The sequence below is a fragment of the Girardinichthys multiradiatus genome, chromosome 10 (genome assembly GCF_021462225.1).
Source record: "Girardinichthys multiradiatus isolate DD_20200921_A chromosome 10, DD_fGirMul_XY1, whole genome shotgun sequence".
Lineage (NCBI taxonomy): Eukaryota > Metazoa > Chordata > Actinopteri > Cyprinodontiformes > Goodeidae > Girardinichthys > Girardinichthys multiradiatus.
Window position 1 is genome coordinate 8,750,355 of NC_061803.1, and position 16,040 is coordinate 8,766,394.

The window sequence follows — 16,040 nt, forward strand, 5'->3', positions numbered from 1 at the left end:
AAACAATGTTTTCTAATTGGGAAGTAGGTAATTAAAACCTAATTATTCTATTAGAAATGCACAAAAAGTTGATAAGGCTTTTAGAGGACTGCTTGTCATGGTATATGTAGTGAACTGATCATCCAGTATATGCTATAATGCTGTTAGTACAACAAACTGCTCATAAATAGCTTTTTAAAGCTTAATGTAACTCATATATGATGGCAAGATTTCTGTAACATAAACCTATTTCTTAGGATATAGGTTTTAATATGTTCTCTTTGTACAGCAGGTTAAATAGATAAAGAACCCATCAATGTTTCTCAGTTTAAATATCTTTAGGGGCCGTTGACAGAAAATTCACACCAGAGGTCTGTAACAACCAAAGCAATCCACATAGACATCAAAGTAAATTAGACCACAAATGAAGGTATGGGGAAAAGAAATGGGATGACACAAAACATTTACTGGACACAGGAAGAAAAGGATTGTCAAAAAGGCATAGAAAGCCAAGAAATCAGCTGAAATCTGTCAACATTTAGAAATCATTCCTATGCACAAGTAAAAAAGAAATGGTCAAAGCAAAAAGATCTTCACAAAAAAGTCTTACTGTTGCCATTTGAAGCCATTCTCTTGAAGTGGAAAGAACATAGTTTCCAGTTCTTGCACAGCAACTAAATAGAAATATCTAGTCCTACTTAATGCACTCAGCTGCAATGGACTCTATGTAAACTCACTGTGCAAGACTCCAGTGCTAAAGAAAAAGCATATTGAATCTTGTTAAAGATTCTTTGCTGATAATTTAGAAAAGCCTTTGAAATACTGGGATGATATAATCTGATCAGATGAGGCTAAAACTTAGGTTTTTGGATGTCATTGCACACACCATGTTTGGAAGAAGAATGGTTCTACATATCACCCCCAAAACATCATGGGTAAAGTGAAGTGTGCAGGTGGGAAAATTGTGGTGTGGGCTGTGTTAACAGCGTATGGTGCTGACAGAGTTTTAATAATTAAAGTTGTTAATAATAATTGTGGATGTTCAGCACAATAGTACCAACCACACACCAAAGGAAACCGGTTGTAATTGGTTTCAGAGAAGGACAATTAAAACTGCTAGAATGACCAAGTCATTCACCGTCAATTGAAGATCTATGGAAAGAACAGAAAAGCAGAGTGCATAGAAAGAACAACAAGACCGTTCATGATTTGAAAACAGCTTGTATGGAAGAATGGGTCAAAATCATACCTGAGCGATGCATATGACCAGTTTCTCCATACAGGACATCTCTTTAAGTTGTCATTACTCAAATTGGCTTGTTTCCAAAGTATTTCTAAAAAGTGTTGTGTGTGTTTAATGCTTTTCCCCCTGTGTCTTTACAATTTTTTACCCATAGCACCATTTTTGGACCAATTTACTCAGATTTTTTTGTATGTGCGGATTAGTTGAATTATTGTCAACATCTGGTGTAAATGTTATGTCAATGGTCCCATTCAAAACATTTAAACTATAAAAACTGTTGACATGTTCAAAACGTAATTCAATACTTGCTCATTAATATACACATAATGTCTCTAAATTTCCAAACTATTTCCCTAAAAACTGATAAATAGCAGGAAAACATTTTTTAGCTTCTGATACATTTGGATTTTTTTGTGAGATCCTTAAAGTGTCAAAATGTATAATTTAGCTAGTTTTTAATGATTGCTTCACTTAGTGCTGAATCATGAACATTTTCTGCTCTATGCCATGTCAAGAGCTCCTGCTGGCTTCCATTTTTGCAGCATCATCTTTTATTGAGTGCTTAGGAGGAGGACTGTTTTGCTCTACTCACAAAACACTACCCTTCATCTACTTTCTCTTTATGCTGCACAAACACAATAATATACATATAGAACAAAGGAAAATCTTTTACATGGGGTGACCGCAGTTTCTATTGTCAGTCAGTCATTTTCAGTACTCAGTCATTTTCTATACCGCTTCTTCCATAGTGGGTCACGGGGAGGCTGGTGCCTATCTCCAGCAGACTATGGGCGGGAGTCGGGGTACACCCTGGACAGATCGCCAGTCCATCGCAGGGCAACACACAAACAACCATGCACACACTCATTCACACACCTAAGGGCTATTTAGAGCGACCAATTAACCTAACAGGCATGTCTTTGGACTGTGGGAGGAAGCCGGAGTACCCGGTGAGAACCCACACATGCACGGGGAGAACATGCAAACTCCATGCAGAAAGACCCCTGGCTGGGAATCGAACCCAGGACCTTCTTGCTGCAAGGCAACAATGCTACCAACTGTGCCACCATGCAGCCCAGTTTCTATAGTATTTTGTAATTGAAGAATCTCTAGCAAAGTTCTGTATTTTAACGTAGCCATGATTGAAATAGGAAGTTTTATTATTAAACTAGCTTTTAACAAACAATATTAAGAGCCAAATATCCTATTTTAGAGCCAGTACACATAAAAATCTTGAAAACATAAAAAATAAAAATAAATCCCAGTTAGTCAATTTTTATAATACGCTTTTCTGGCACACAAAGAACCTTTTGAGTCACTGGCCCAAAACTGGATGACATTGTGTCTGTACCTGCACCATCTGGCAGCTTGTTACTTTCCATGGCTGTAAACAGAAAACTGATTTGTTTTCTTGTTATATACCAAAAAAAAAAAAACAATACAATTTCTGCTAGGACCGAAAGCTTGAGCAAGAAGTCCACAGCCAGACCATTGAGGAGCCTGCAACTCTTGTGTTCATAAAATTTGTCAGGTAAGAAAAATATTTTCTTACCTGAAAAATAACCCTGGCCCAGACCCCGACCCACTGCTCTGACCCCAGCCCCCAACAACCTCTATCACCGTCTGAAGAGGGGGGCACTTACAAAGGAGGAAACTACCTGGTCCAAACGAGCCCACCATCCAGAGTCGTCCCAGGATGAAATGTCCCAACCCCCCAATGTATTCCGATCTCAACAATGCCTATCCCCATCCAAGGCCAACCAGTCCCTACCCAAGGCCAGCTTATCTCCTCTCCAAACCTCGGAGACAAATGACTTGCTGTTTATAGATGTTCTTCCTCCAACACATCTGATTAAAATGATGAAGTGCCCTCGTCACCAGGGCACATAGCCATGCACACGCCTTACAAAATTACCAATCCTTTGATTAAGGTGTGTTGAACCAGGGCAACATCAAAAACCTTCACTGTATCCGTTTTTAAAGATTGAATTTGAACACCACTGCTCTAAATGATCCTCCTGCATGCTAATCCATCACAATTAGCTGTGAATGACCTTTTTCTTTGTGTCTGAGCTAAATGAAAGAGAGCCCACTGACTATTACATTACTTATTGGAAAACTGTGAGATTTGCAAAATGCACTGGTCTCTAATAGAATGCAAGCTATATTCAGTTGACATATTTGTTGGTGGAGTGCTAATGCCCATGCTCATCAGAGAAACAATGCTGGTTAAAACAGGATCAGATAATGCAACATCTATTTGAATCCTGCCAGAATTTTTGTTTTATGCTTTTTTTTTTGCCTTCAGGCAACATTTCTCTTGATTTCTTCTTTCTTTCCAGCAAATCAGAAAATTAATCTAGTTGCATTGATGCCTAAGTTTGGTGTTTCAAACGTCATATCATTAATCATTACGGGGACTGTCAATTGCATCCGTTGATGCTTGTTTTTTTAATTTCAGACATGGGCTTAAATCTACCTATTGTAAATCACAAGCTGGAACCCAATTAAAGAAACTTCGTCATAACATCAATATTAAAATCATAAGTACAAAAACTATGTACAAAAAAGGTTGCCACATTGTGAAAACCAACAAAAAAATCACAATCTCACAACTTTTGATGCAAAGGCCCAGGAATTTGAAGATGCTACTTTTCTGAATTACTGTAGCAGCTACAGTAGCTGTGCTGCAGTGCTAACACTAGCATGTATGTAAACAGGAACAACACCTAGAGATTTTGTTTCAGATGTGTTATTTTCTAATTCTGTTTGTTTTGAGAGTATCTCTTATGAAAATATCCGATCTTTGCTTCCGCTTGTGTAAAGCTTACATAAGTTGCAAAAGACTCTAAGCATCATAAGGGGGCTCCTAGTAAATCAAAGAATTGCATGTTACATATTTTTCTTAAAGCAACATGGTCATCAATTCAAAATTTCAATTTTAGATTGTTAAAAGTAGTTTGTTGTCTCTCAGTACATAAATTGGTTCCTTAAACAAGTTTATATGCAGGAGTTTGGCATTCCAAACAGACAAACAAAACAAAATGAAACCAGCTCTAGTGCAGGAGATAATTTTGTAGAAAAGAAAAAGACAAAGGCAATGCAGAGTCCATGTTAACAATGTCTTTGTCACTGACATTGTACTCAAAAGATACACAACCTTACATAGAAGCACTGAAACAGGACTACTGAAAAATTAATACACAAAGGTGATAACAACAGTAGCTCAACCAATGACTTGGTACAGAGAAGAGACATAGCTAAACACAGAAGCACTGAGCCAGGTGGACTTTCTATAGGGAAGAAAAACTAGGAGAGTACACAAAGATAATGACAATCTCTTACAAAAGAGAACAAGTTAAGAATAGTAGCACTGGATGGGTAGTATTTTCTGTGGAAAGACAAAAACTGAGAAAAACAGGCAAGTTACTTAAATTTTATTTCATCCTTTAGTGTCTTTTCTGCAGCTGCATGTGTCATACTACATTTCCCTAGCTATCATCTAAAATGCACTCTACTCCATCAACTACACACCATCAGCTACATTTGAATATTAAAGTGTTTAGGGTCTGGTTCTTGGAAGGAGCATGTCCTAATATGAGTTCTTCTTGGGTTTTAATCGAGTAGTCTGATAGGTTCCTATGTGGCACTGGCCAATGCTCAGAACAAATTCTTCTTAACAGCTCTAACAGAGACAGAGGCTATTCAGCAGAAACATTGCTGTATAAACAGGGCCTCAGTCATTGTGACTATGTGAGGATTGCATTCAATGAGAGATTTGTAAGTCAAAATAAATGTATTCATGGTACATCTTTAAATACATACTATATGTTTGTATATTTATATTTAAAATGTCTTCATTGAAAGCAAAATGGAACCGAAGTTAAATTTTGCAAAAACATGGCCAATAAAACCAGAATGTACCTAGCTGAAAAAAACAACATTCAGAGTTGCTAGAAATGTTAATTTAAGTTTAATTTAAATTGTAAGAATGGGTTTAATTAGGCTTGAAATATTCGGTTGTGATTAATTAAATAATATGTAGCTCATAGAAGCCAAACAAGCCTTTCCATTTCTTAGCACCTACCATAATGAGTGAATGCTTGCCATTTATGCTATAAAAAATAACAGTAAAGACTAATCAGTAAATGATTAATTGAATGAATTAATTAGGTTACATAATAATTTCCCTCACTTAGTCTACATTAATGTGCTTACAATGCCCATACATTGCAAAGAAAAACCAGATAAAATAATACATTCAACATTTGAATGTGCTGAACCCCTGCAAAGGCTTGAAGGATGAGAACACTGACAACAGAAAGCAGGTTTTCTAATTTAATGTTCATGTGACTGCAGTAATAAATGGAGGTTGGCTGTGTTGGACTGCTTCTGCATATCAAATTAAAAATGAAACACAAAGCCTCTTGTGGCCCCGGAGGATGCTACATTGAGTTAGTATTAGGACAGAGGCTGAAGAAAACTTGGAAAGCAGCTGAATCTGTGAGCTCATCTTTCATTTCATTTGCTCTGGCAAAAGGGACTGGACCCCCTCCGATCAAAAGAGATGTCCCCTGCGGTCTGGTCCAGGATCGGCCAATCAAAACTGTTTATGTAATTTACTGTGTTGGCTGCTTTCTTATTTATAAGACATTTAATCTCCTATTGTATCCCTGGTAAAGGAAATTACCAATACGTCTTCTTTTAAAATAGCAAAGCACATTTTGAAGCACTAAAAACTGCATGCAATTTATTTTATCTCTTGTTGATTGTAGATCCGTAAAAGTAAAACAGATATACTGAGCCCTTAGCGTATATTGTCACCGCTTGTGAATAATTTTAGGGAGCTTTGAAATAAATACATCTTATTTACGATAAAGCAATTTTACACTAAAAGACATAAACAATTATGTTTTAATCATTTGGGGGATAAAGAATCCAATGTTTTACAAACTCCAAAACTCCTGCCACACTTATGGTAGCCCACAATATCTATAAGACAAAAGAAGCAGTTCTGTTCATCAGACTGTGTAGAAACATTTACATAGAAATTCATGACTTCACTGGGGTATAAATAGGACATGACAAAACAAACTGTTTCTCCGAACCACTCCTAAAAATAGGAAAGACATGAGACAGTCTTCATGAGACAGGAAATGGCTACTAGAAAATGGCTACTTGCCTAACGTTGTTCATATCTGTAGTCAGAGCAATAATTAAAAAGTTTAAAATATCTGGAACTGATAAACCAGGCTTGATGTGGACCCGAGTTTATTTTGCCAAAATAAACAGTGAGAAAGATGGTAAGAGAGGTAAATAAAAAAAGAAATCAGCAGAGCTCAATGACCTGCAGCAAAGACTGGCATCTTGGGGTCAACAAATTTCTATAACGCCCAAAGTTTGATGTCTACAAGATGGACATTAAACTGTGGTGGATGTGGCATTAAACAAATGATTAATATGAGGAGAAACACTTCATACCCACTGTTAAGTATGGTGGATGATCTGTGATGCTGTGGGCTTGTTTTATGAGAACTCTACCAGAAAATTGAAAATGGTTTGTCACTGGGATTTTAGCAGGAGAATGATACCAAACATATGGCCAAATCAACACAGACATGGTTCACCAGACACAAAACAAACCTTCTTCCCGTTTTAGAGAGATTGTCCAAAGATGATTGTTCAATCCTTCTCTCTATGGAAATATTTAAAGAAATCTTATAAATGAAGACTAAGTGCTGTCCCATTTATTTCGTAATATGGATCATTTTTTCCCATTAAATGCATATATTTAAATTAAAGGTTAGATTTTTCAGTTTGAAATTCTGCAATACTGCAATAAAATATTTGTCAGTCAGTCATTTTCTATACCGCTTCTTCCATAGTGGGAAGCTGGTGCCTATCTCCAGCAGTCTATGGGCGGGAGGTGGGGTACACCTTGGACAAGTCGCCAGTCCATCGCAGGGCAACACACAAACAACCATGCACGCACCCGTTCACAAACTTAAGGGAGAGACCAGTTAACCTAACATGCATGTCTTTGGTCTGTGGGAGGAAGCTGGAGTACCCGGTGAGAACCCACGCATGCACGGGAAGAATATGTAAACTCCATGCAGAAAGATTCCCGGCCGGGAGTCGAACCCCGGACCTTCTTGCTGCAAGATTTGTTTCAAGTTTTTTAACAGCCCCTAACCAGGGGTTCCAAAACTTGTTGAGGGTGCTGTAATTATTAAACAAATGACATTTTATGGTGGTCTTGTTGATTTATTTTGGAATTTATCTACATGTGCAAGAGGCTGCACAGTGAAAGTGAACAAAGCAGAGCAAAAACTATAATCCTAAGGTGACTATTTTGTGTCTTGGAGAATGTGCATCGGTCTGTACAAAATTCGCCAAGTCAGAATGGGTCCCCACACATCATCTTAGGTGCAGAACACAGTGCAGATCTCTTGCATGCCAACTGAGCCTGAGAGCAGTCAGAGGTATCACAATGTGAACCACAAATGTAACTTCAATTACAATCCCTGTCTTAGCTCATTTAATATCGTACCAATCAATATAGAGCAAGAAAGCTGCAAAGGTCCATAAAAAGAAAACTTCATGTCTTGTAGTGGCCATCAAGGCTGTGTAGGCTGCCAAGGGCAACATGCTTTTACAGCTCTCAAAAAATGGAAGAAAAACTGCATATTTCACATGTCTCGAGGACCAAAATAATTTCAAAAACAGCCTTGCTTAAACCCTATGAGTCTACTATGTGAAAATTGTTTCACTGTAAAGCTGATTTTTGTTTTTATATGAGCAAGCCTAATATAAAATATTTGATGTGATGAACATCTACAGATCCCAATTGAATCTAGGTCAAACGCCAACCCAGCAAATCCCAATACGAGAAGCACGTTTTTTTTCTCCTGAAGTAACCAGCATGTGTTTCCTCATGTCTGAAACAGGCTTGTGTTTTCTGTTTGAAGCAGCTTCTGAAGAATCTTAAATGTGTTGTCATGCAAGAAAAGGGAAAAATGTCAAAGTGTTAATGACAATGTGAAGGAATAGTCTATTTTAAGCGCGGAGTGTTTTTTTAACTGGTTAGCTGTGAAGATATTTATAGGTGTGAGGTATTATGAAAAGAAATGTACGGATGAAGCTTTCAAGTTGTCTAAAAAAATCTAAAAATAAATGAGGAAAAAGAAACAGTTAAGAAAAAAAAAAAAAGCTTTGGCTTTCTGGTGCCTGAGGTTCACAAGAGAACAGTAATTTGAGACCTAACAAAATCTATATACAACAAAATTAATTGCACTTTAGATCAAATCATTTAACAGTTTAAATTGAACCAATGATTTCTTCAGCTGAAATAAAAAAAATACATGAGGAATGTTTTAAGACAACTCCTAGAAGTAAAATCATTCAATATTAATGAATCACAGCTCATGCCGACACATCTGAAATAGCACATCCCCTTAGGACCAATATTTTTGTTTTCATATGGATTTATATATTTATTTACAGATTTCTTCTGATATAGTTTTTTGTCACTTTTAAGTGTTTCAGATCATAAAATAATTATATCAGACAAAGATAACCCGAGTAAATGCAAAATGCATACTTTAAATTATGATTTCCCTTATTAAGGGGAAAAAACTTTCCAAATCAACCTGAACCTATGTGAACATAATTTGCCCCCTAAACATAACTGGTTGTGCCAGCTTTGGCAGAAACAATTGCCACCAGGCATTTGCGAAAACTGAGAAGGAGTTTTTTGCATCATGTTAAGGAACTTTGGCCAGCTGTTCTTTGCAGAATTGATTTAATTCGGCCAAGTTAGGGTCTTTTTTTAAGTATGGATGGTCTGTTTAAGGTCATGCTACATATTCTAAATCAGATTTAAGTCCGTACTCTAATTAGGCCCCCCCATTCTATTTTACTAGCCATTCAGAAGTGGTATTTCTGGTTTGCTTCGAATCATAGTCCTGCTGCATAACCCAATGCCGCTTGAACTTAAGGTAATTAACTGATGACCAAGCATTCACCTTCAGGATTTTCTGCAACAGACCAGAATTCATGGCTCCATCAATTACAGCAAATGTCCAGGTCCTAATAAGGCAATGCAATCCCAGACCATTACACTACCACCACCGTGTTCGAGATGATGTTCATTTTCTGACATGCTGTCTTAGTTTCACACCAGGGGGTGACACACCTTCTTCAAACTTCAGTTCAGTTCAGTTTATTTATATAGCGCCAATTCACAACACATGTCGTTTCAAGGCACTTCACAAAGTCAGGTTCATACATTCCAATTAGTCCTAACCATTGAACAGTGCAGTCAGATTCAGTTATTTATTCAAATTGGATAAAAAGTTTTTCTATCTAAGGAAACCCAGCAGATTGCATCCAGTGACTTGTAGCATTCACTCCTCCTGGATGATTATGTAGTGACAGTGGACAGTCACTGGCGTTGACTTTGAAGCAATCCCTCATACTGAGCATGCATGTAGTGACAGTGGAGAGGAAAAACTAAATTTTAACAGGAAGAAACCTCCAGCAGAACCAGGCAAACTTTCACTTTTGTCTTGTCAGTCCACAAAATGTTTTCCCAAAAGTCTAGGATATCATCGAGATGTTTTTAGGAAATGTAAGAGGGGCCTTTGTGTTCTTTTTGGTCAGAAGTGGTTTTGGCCTTGGAACTCTCCCACGGAGGGAGTTGTTTTCTTATTATTGGATCATGCACTGACCTTAACTGTGGCAGGTGAGTCTGCAATGATGTTGTACTCAGTTGTTTTGTGACCTCCTGGATGGGTCACTGGTGCACTCTTTCAGCCTACTTCATCCTGTCAGACAGGTTCTATTGAAATGATTTCCTGATTCTACTGCTCCGACAGTAATTGGGCCTGGGTGTGGGAAGACTGAAGTAAAATAAAAAGCATCTATTTATAGTTAATTAATCATTTACCAAGATGGCAATTATATTTATAATTTCACACAGGGCCAGGCTGATTTGAATAGTTTTTTTCTCTAGATAAATGAAATTATTAATATAAATCTGCAAAATTGGTTTGATTTGAAATATTTAACTGTGACAAAAAAGCAAATAGAAGAAATTATTTCTGACTACATCAAATATGGATTATTCACATAATATTTAACAGACTTACAATGTCTCACCAAATTGTTTGGGTGAGGGTAAAAGCAAATTGCATGGAGCTGCTCTATCCCTGAAATGAATTAAAGCATGAGCGCCAGGAAGAACAGTTAGCACAGAGAGTGTGATTTCTTTATAGGGACCCGCTGAGTCTGACCCCCTTAGAATTTAGCATGATTTGAACCTAATTAGAGTAGATGCATGTTGTCTGGGCTGCCTCATGCTGTAACTCACACCAATAAATTAAAGGAAGGATCTGATGACAGATAAATAAATTAAGATTAACCTCTAACCCTTTATGCAATTTTTAGGTTTCATCTTCAAAAAAAAAAAGGTTGTAAGCAGTTAATATCTTACCTGAAGTAGATAATTCTCTTTAGCTAGAATAAATCCCTATTAGAAGATGCCGGAGGCTAAAGCTAACGGCTAAAGTCCAAAAAAGGGGGAAAGGCTAAAATGAACCTCTACATTCTTAAAACAACTCCTATCTCAAAACCATCATAGCAGTTTCTGCAAACATTGTTTTATGAACAACATCACGTTTGTATAAGGCAGTAATTTATTCTGAAGTCAACAATGATTTCCACAGGAAACAACGATAGGAGGCAGTGCACCACCAACTACCCTCCTGTGTGAAACATGTACTGAAGGCATAACATTTAAAGTGTTTACAATCAGTGTAACTACCTGACAGAAAAGGAAAAGCAGTGTAAAACAACAATAAAATCACTATAACATTTTTGCTTTTTAAACAGTTGTAGCTCACTTAACCTTTTTCCAGGTAACTTCAAAATACCCTCACCAGACTTTTAGGAGTAGCCAAAATAATGTCTTATTCCATCCATGCAGGGAGTGTCTCAAAACCTTCAGTTTAATGATTGCCAAGCTGAAAAGACGTTTTGTCTGAATGTCTGTCAACATAAGTCAAAGTGTCTCTTATATTAATGTCTCGTATTGTAATTTTAGATATTTAAAAAGGTTTGAAACAATAGATCATTGATCATACCTTACATTTTGATGATGTTGGTAAATTTCAAATGTAAATCTTTTAATCAATGGAACGCTGAAGGGTAAGGAAAACAGCACTAATAATGGCTGAAAGCAGCAATAACTATAGAATTAATTGTTGACATGGTAATTCACTAGTCTAAAGAATGTAAGTTAGAAAAAATTAATAGAATATCTCTTCCATAAACCCAAGACTGTCTCTAATTGGTTGATTAGTCCTTCCTGACAGTCCATCGCAGGGCAACACAGAGACACACAGGACAAACAACAATGCACACACTCATCCATGCCTAAGGGCAATTTAGAGAAACCAATTAACCTAACAGTCATGTCTTTGGAAGGTGGGAGGAAGCCGGAGGACACGGAGAGAACCCATGCATGCACGGGGAGAACATGCAAACTCCATGCAGAAAGACCCCCAGCCTGGAGTCAAACCCAGGACCTTCTTACTGCAAGGCAACAGTGCTACCAACTGCACCACCGTGCAGGAATGTTTGAACGAATATGTAAAACACAAATAATAAAACTTATTTTCAAGTTAAAATGGATTTAGTGATGGTATTTTGATGAAACAGAAAATATATTAGAATCAGAAATAGTTCTGATGTAGATCAAGGACATTTTATACTTAGTAAAAGCAAAATTATTTCAGATGTCTCTCAAATGTTTTTTAAAAAGCCTAATATTCCCAAAGGAGTTGTTTAAGACTATCACCAGTCCAATCTTTGCAAACATAAAAAAGGAGTTACGCTTGCCTTTAACTGTATAGAGGATTGTCTCAGTTATGATATTCTAAAGAGATGTTTAAATTATGGATCATCAGCAGTTGCGACTCTTCATGAGAGGAAAGGACAAGGTAAAGAGGATGGACCAGGAAGACATGTTTGACATGCCAAAAGGTGTTGGCATTCCCAAGTGCTGACTCATACTCTAGACTTGCAGGGATTATTAGGATTATTAATTTTTAATGTGTCCCTGCGATTGTTTTAAAAAAAATGGTGCTAAATTTTTATTTTTTTTGCTAAATTTTCTTAAATCCATGCACAATTCAAATTTTATATACAATCTCAATTGCAGACATAAACTCCTAATACTTGACTAAGTACTCCTTAGCAAGTTGCTGAGAAACAATGTGATTTTTGTAGCTATCAGCAATTCTCTGGCATAATTCTAGCTCTGTATTTTACAACTCTTCTTATCAGAAATGGCAGAAATCATTTAAATTGCTTGCTTTCCAGGTACAAACCCAGCTTTTGCACATGGTTTATAGATTATTTTTATTAGTACTGAAGTTGAATCCATTTTTAATGGTTTAATGTTAATCTACTTTGTTTCCAACCCAGATCTGATCTGTTTCTGATCATTACCCTGTTGGAACCGCCAGCTTTGTTACAACCAATTACTTGTGGAGCTGAGGTGAACTTAAAGAATTTGGAGGTAATAGAAACCCCTTCCTTCAATATTTTACCCAATTTGTGCAATGCACATGCACCACTGGTAAAGAAACAGTCCCACAGCATGATACTGCCATGAATATGCTTGGCAGCTGGTACAGCCTTAAACTCTACTTGAGTAGAGTATGACACTTAAATTGTTTTATGAGTGTTACTTATTTCTTTAATTTTAATACATATTTGATACATTTTCCAGCATTTTACTCTTTCTTTTGTCCTGCATTTGCTTTATTGTTTGTTTAGCTAAATAGTGAAGCACCTTTGTGGTTTTTAAGTGTGCTAAAGCAATTAAATTAAAATTTGACTGCTCCAAACATCCTTCTTGTCATTGAGGCCGAAGAGTTCAATCTTTGTCTTGCCGGGTCATAAAAAAGGTTTTTCAGTAGACATTTGGCTTGTCGAAGTGTTGTGTTTGAAGATGCTTTGCTCTTGATGGAGCACAGTTTGGGACAGATGGTTGAAACTTGGACACAATTTGGTGTTTTAACACGGCAAGGATCCAAAGCCTACACCAGCAGTAATTTCGAAAGGCCAACATTAAGCTCCCTCATCCTGGCCTTAAACAAATTGAAAATCTGCTGAATATACCTAAAAGATGAGTCTGTGCCAAAGGCTCTATAGTCGTTTACTGGAAACCAATCAATTTAAATGACCCCTACCTATCCTGCTAAGAAGAGTGCTCAAATATCCAGTCAGAAATTTGCCAGAAGCTCGTTGATGGCTAAAAAAAACATGTCAAGGTGTAACTTGCTATGGGACATATAACCAAATACTAATGGGGGTATTTACATGTATGTGAGCCTCCATATTTAATTTTGACCCTATGTGGATTAGAAATTGTTGACATATGCTTGATTGTTACCAATCACATTTATATATGTTGCATTTCACCCAAATATGATTCAAATAAATCATTAAAAGTCCAAAATTAATACACATTCATAGCCATTATGATTGTATATAAACATTTGACAGGAACTATATGTTAGATTTTCCAAAACAATACCACAAAGCTACAAAAGGTATTCGATTATAATGGGCTATAACTCAAATGACTCAAATATCCTTCCAAAAGGAAAGTAACTAAAGCGAAATGTGTTTTGTTGTCAAAACAGTTGGGGGCAAACTGAGGTGCACCTCTGCTTCCCTTGGTTTTGCTGATGTTTCACCAGCATCACAGTTTTTACAGCCACTCCAGTCTGCTCAGCATAAACTCCACGCTTCATACAGTGCAGGGGACTTTTTCTTCAGAACAAATGTGCAAAATCCACACTACCATAAACTGCTCCCAGACTTCAAGTTAGGTCAAAAAAGGAAAATGTGCTACATATTAACACAAAAACAAGTCCTGTATTGTCAGTTACAGTCTATTAGACTCTGGTTGCCTCTTTTCAGAGCAATCATTAGTCAGTGATCCCACATGTCCAGGCCTGCAGCATTACTAATAATTAGCAAAGTAACCCTTTTGCAATATTTTGTTAAATTTAAATGTCATCCTTCAGCTAAGACATCAGCCTTAACCACTGCTGAAACTTTTTCACTGCAGCCTAATACTTAAAGCCACAGCTATACTGGTATCTGTCTGCTGCCCTCATGCTATAATAATATCTTTACTTTAAATTGCCGCACTTCAAGGCTGAAAATAAATCCTGACTCTCTTCCCCTCCTTCCATCCTTTGCCTTTATTCTTACTTCCTCTGCTGCTCTTTCTTTCCCCAGAAAGCTGACTGGGTGCAGCCATAAAGCTTAACTAACTGGCAAATCCCTCCCCTCCCTCTCACTTGCCGCTCTTAAGAATATCTGAGAGGTTATTTCCATGCTTTACTGCTCCTCAACAGCCATGAACTTATGAGCTGGGAAGGAGATTGAAGTATACAGAACTCATCTCATGAGCTAAATCTGTACACTAAAACATGCAGTGTCATGAAAAACAATTTCTCCCCTTACAGAATTTTTCTGTTTTTTCTTTTTTGTCACATTTACATGTTTCCATGAAACATTTTTCACCTTACAGTCGTTGGAAAAAAAACGTATGCAAGATTATATTTATAGTCATGGGAATAAACTACAGTGCCTTGCGAAAGTATTCGGCCCCCTTGAACTTTTCGAGTCAAGACAGTTTATAAAATGTCCGACCAGAGAGGACAACATTCTGGATCACTGTTACACTACCATCAGAGACGCTTATCACGCCGTCCCACGTGCTGCACTGGGCCAATCCGACCACATCATAGTCCACCTGATTCCTGCATACAGGCAGAAACTAAAGCTCTGCAAACCTGTTCTGAGGACGACAAGGAAGTGGAGCAGTGAGGCTGTGGAGAATCTCCAGGCGTGTTTAGGCTGTACAGACTGGGATGTGTTCAGGACTACTACCAACAGTCTGGACGAGTACACAGAGGCTGTGACTTCCTACATCAGCTTCTGTGAGGACAGCTGTGTACCATCATGCACCAGGGTGAGTTACAACAACGACAAACCCTGGTTCACAGCTAAACTCAGAAGGTTAAGACTGGATAAGGAAGAGGCCTTCAGGAGTGGGGACAAAGACATATACAGAGAGGCAAAGTACAAGTTTGGCAAGGCAGTGAAAGAGGCCAAACGACTGTACTCTGAGAAGCTCCAAAACCAGTTCTCAGCCAACGACTCTGCGTCTGTCTGGAAAGGGCTCAAGCAAATCACCAACTACAAGCCGAAAGCCCCCCACTCCATCAACGACCGACGCCTCGCCAACGACCTGAACGAGTTCTACTGCCGCTTTGAAAGACAAAGGGACAGTCCTGTAACCATCCCCCAAGATGCCCCCCAACAGTTGCAGCCACAATCCACCACCCCCATCTCCCCAACCTCAAGAGGGGCCTTGGCACCTCCAACCCCCACCCTGAAGTTCCCCCCCACAAGCCCCCTACCCACGCCGAGGACGGCTCTTTCCATCCAGGAGAGGGACGTCAACAAACTCTTCAGGAGACAGAACCCCCGGAAAGCTGCTGGTCCGGATTCTGTCTCACCGGCCAGCCTGAAGCACTGTGCTGATCAGCTGTCTCCAGTCTTCACATAAATTTTTAACACCTCACTGGAGACATGTCATGTGCCAGCCTGCTTCAAGTCCTCCACCATCGTCCCTGTTCCCAAGAAGCCAAGGACCACAGGGCTTAATGACTTCAGACCCGTCGCCCTGACCTCTGTGGTGATGAAGTCCTTTGAGCGCCTTGTGCTCTCA